Source organism: Pistacia vera, unplaced genomic scaffold (assembly GCF_008641045.1).
Source record: "Pistacia vera cultivar Batoury unplaced genomic scaffold, PisVer_v2 Contig121, whole genome shotgun sequence".
Taxonomy (NCBI): domain Eukaryota; kingdom Viridiplantae; phylum Streptophyta; class Magnoliopsida; order Sapindales; family Anacardiaceae; genus Pistacia; species Pistacia vera.
Window position 1 is genome coordinate 1,428,333 of NW_022195260.1, and position 4,489 is coordinate 1,432,821.

The 4,489-nt window shown below is 38.4% G+C and overlaps 1 pseudogene; it reads right to left on the reverse strand.

Annotated features, from left to right (window-relative positions):
* Positions 1-626: 626 nt before the first annotated feature.
* LOC116113453 lies at positions 627-3,120 on the reverse strand (annotated as a pseudogene).
* Between the last annotated feature and the right edge of the window lie 1,369 nt (positions 3,121-4,489).

The window sequence follows — 4,489 nt, forward strand, 5'->3', positions numbered from 1 at the left end:
TCTTGCGAATGTTTGTGGCGTTTGATTTGATTTGGATTTGTGTTATTACATGAAAAACTACAAAAAACGTGAAATGTGCATTTTGGGATTTCCAGACTTCGCCGTGGCAAAGTTATTATTTAAAAAAAAAAAATCAAAACATTCTAAACACCTTTCTTCTTCAATCTTCTTCTTCGTCTTCATTCCCCATCTCCTCTCTTTTTCTTCGTCTTCATTCCCCATCTCCTCTCTTTTTCTTCGTCTTCATTCCCCCAGCCTCACCTTCCTGAACATTAGTACCTCGGATACAATCCAGCAGCTTTGTTTTACCAGTATCAACATGGCCCATAATGTATTCTCAGGCATTCCACTTGGGTGGACAAGGGCTCTTCCTCTAACTTTAAGCAACAGAATTACAATGTTGGAGAACAGCTACAAACATTCAACTAAATACAATTACAAAGCTTGACATCTCCATTTTCAATGGAAAAACATTCTATATGAGCCGGCTTTAATGATTCAAATATGTACTATGTATCAAACTCTGAGAATATTCACTGCAATCAACACTGCCAAAAATCCTTAATAAACTTAAAACAATAATATTCAGCCCCTTCTCAGCAGTGTGATGAACAAAGAAAACTGTATCAACTTGAATCACCAACAGAAAATCCTCTGTCGGCGGCATAATCCACAAAGCTATAAAGTGGCACCACTTTCTCATCGTACTTCTCGAACCCATCCAATTCTTTCTTAGATTTGGTTTTGAGTTCCTCAGCCACCTCCATAGCCTTGTCAACGCCATAGATAGCAACATAACTCTTCCCTTTCTTTTTTGTTTTCTCTTCATCTTCCTCACTTTGTGTTTTTGCATCCAACAAATCATCAACCACTTGATACAATACCCCAACAGCTCTTCCATACCTCCTCAATTTCTGCACTTCATCATCTTCTGCACCAGCCAACAATCCTCCACACACTGCAGAGCACTCACCCATTTCATCGAATTTTTTCTCTTGCACAAATTCAACAGAATTAAGCCCACCTTCAATATCAAGGAACTGCCCGGCAGACGTGCCAGTTGATCCCACAGCACGGGCAATCTCAGCAATCACACGAAGGATGCAGGTTTCAGGTACAAGGTCAGAGGGTGTGTGGATACAATGTGTTCATATCCAAGAAGGAAGAGTGCATCCCAGCAAGGAAGGTGAGGCTGGGGGAATGAAGACGAAGAAAAAGAAAGGAGATGGGAAATGAAGACGAAGAAGAAGATTGAAGAAGAAAGGCGTTCAGAATGTTTTGATTTTTTTGTTTAAAGTATGGACGCCCATCCAAACTTAATGGACGGCGTCCATTCCTAATGGATGCCCGTCCAAACTTAAGGGACGGCCGTCCAAAATGTATGGACGGTCGTCCCCATATTTTTTTCTTTTTTTATTTCCATATTTTGAATAAGGGACGGCCGTCCAAAATGAAGGGACGGCCGCCCCTAATTTTTATAAAAAAATTTTATTCTATTTTACTTATGGACGGCGTCCTTTAATTAGGGAAGCTCGTCCCTGGTATATGGACCCCCGCCCATATAATATGGACGGGCGTCCATGTGAGTGAACAGCCGTCCAAATTTGATGGACGGCCGTTCACTAGAAAAAAATTGTTAAAAAAATCAGAGACGTGTTACACGTAGGCCGGTACAATATTTCAGTGTAAAAATCCCGGTGTCCGTAGCATTATTGTGTATNGATGAATTATGCTTGTTGTTGGATATATTTGAATATGAGAAGTATATGTGATGATTTGATGATGGGTTGAAATTGGAAGAATTGGAGAAATTTTTGTGGAGTGTGTTTGCCATGTAGGTATGTAATGCTACAAGAGAGTTTTTCTCTCATTTTGGATGGTTTGAGAACTAAATAGAATGATAATTGAATTAGGGTTTGTTTATGCACAATTAATGTTTGATGATATGCCTAAGTGAAAACTGCCCTGTCACAGTTGTGACTTTCTAAGTGACTTTTGGGCATCTTAAGGATTGAACTGGGTTGAGACCAAAAAATAAAAGTTGTAGCCTTGTCTCTAAGCTTTAAAACAAGACCAAAACCATAGTAATCCGAGGTGCATAACTCAAGTTATACCTCCTTGAGTGTGACATATGCAGAATGACTATTTTGATGCAATATTGCATTTGTGCATTTCATAAGTGCATTAAGTAAGAAACTTTAAGCATGAACCATCCTTATGCATTAACTGTGCATTGAGAAGTAGTTTGAGAAAGAGTAGAGAACTTTGTGAATGGGCTACTCTAAAAGTAAAGAGAATGAGAAAAATCTAAGAACGGGTTGGTGCTTTGTGAACTCCACCCGGAAGTTATGAAGAATGGGTTAGTGCTTAGTGAACTCCACCAGGAAGTCATGAAGAGTGGGTTAGTGCTTTGTGAACTCCACCCGGCCGTGCTTCTGGTAAGATGAGGCCGTGACATTCTAGTGAGAAAGAATGAGAAAATATAAGAAAGAATAGAGGAAGAGAATGAGTAGAAGTCACGAAGAGTTGGCAGGTGCTTTGTGATCTCCACTCAGCCGTGCCTCCGGTAAGATGAGGCCGTGACATACAATAGTAAGTTGATAGAAAAGAGCTATGTGAAAGAGAAATAGAAAGAGAAAATAAATGATATGAGAAGAGTGTAAGGAAAGAATTAAGAGAAAGAGTCGTGGGGATAGACGAGTAGAGGATTTACTTACTGAGCATTATTTTGTGCTCACCCCGTTGTTTTTCTTTGTGTTTGCAGGATCTAGGTGAGGACACGGTCGGATGGGCGTCGGCAAGCGAGGAGTAATAGCTACACTATCCACTATTTTTGATAACTTTTACTAATGATGCCTTACTTTGTATAAAGAATGATTAAATGTATTAAAAGAAACTTTTGGGCCCATTTACTTTTGCCAATATAAATATATGTACTTGATGTATTTCTATGAGTATCCTAGTATGAAGCAGTTATTACACAGGTGCCCAGCCCCTTCAGACTTATAGTGAGGCTTTGGAACGAGCTTTACGAGCTAAAGTATTTGTGAATAAGTTGACTCCATTAACTCCATCAGCAGCAATGCCCAGTATTGCACCTTCCGCTCCACAAAGAGACATATTTGACATCCCCAACAATAGACAAGGGAAGAATAAGAAGAGATTTTAGTCAAAGAAGAACAAGAGGGACGGGAAGAATAAACGGCCGGGGACTATTGAGTTTCCCCAATGTTAGAAATGTGGGAAACATACATCATTCGAGCGAGTGTCTCAAGGGTGTGTGTTTTAGATGCTGACAGCCCGGACATATGATGAAAGATTATAAGGCCCATCTTACACCCACAACACAGAAATGCAGAGGTACTAATGCTTGAGTATTTATAGTTGCACAAAGTGAAGCCAAGGCCAGCCTATATGCAGTTACTAGTCAGTTATTATTTCATTCAGTTCCCCTTTAAGTATTAGTTGATTTTGGAGCCACACACTCATTTATTACACATGGGATTATAGAAAGATTGGGTTTGAAACCTATTACAGTAGATCGGCCCATTAAGATAGAATTGCCAGATGGTGATAATGTGGTAACTCGGGAGATGTTTTCAGAGGAGTCTGTAGTGATTCATGGAAGGATGTTAATAGTGGATTTGATTGTATTTGATATGCCCGACTTTGATGTTATTTTGGACAGGATTTCTGGTAGCGTGCTGAATGCTCCAAATTAATAACCTTACTAATCTAACTACTAAATTGCATAGAGGGTGAGCAAGGGTCGATCCCACAGGGAATGATTCGATTAAATCCTATATTCTAACCAATAACCACAACGAAAACAACATAAATATAAAATAAAATAAAATAAAATCCTAAACAGTAGACATGACAACAAAATAATGAAAGGGGTTGCAGACAATGCAATCTAAAGTGAAACGAATAAATCTCCAATGATAGAAAATATCAGATTAAAAACAACCAGTTCTCGGTTCAAGATCCACGTAAACATGCATTGGACATGAACTAACTGTAACATTATTCTATCTCGTTATTATGGAGTTATTGACCCTAGGAAACAACAAGCTCTGTTACCCGAATTTTCCCTTAATTGTCACTACTGAAATAAGCTCTACAATTAGATCCTAACCTTTAAACAACCTAGAATAAGCTCTCTATTTTTAATTCAATGGCAGCCTTAAGAATTAGGAAAATAGATCAATCCAAGCAACAATCATGCAAGATCGGCTTATTTAACTTAGGTTATGTTATTCAAGGTGACAGATTGAGAACTTGTCCGTAATCATCTATCATCATGTGTTACTCATTGAATAGATAGAGGGCAATTAGGTATCACAATTCCTAATTCTAACAGATAAAATTCCGACGAAACAATTTAGCAGGCCATTACTAAATCACCCAAACAAAAATCATAAACAATTAAAACAGAATAACATAAACAATTCCAATAAGAACAAGATTAACAACAATGTTACTGAAG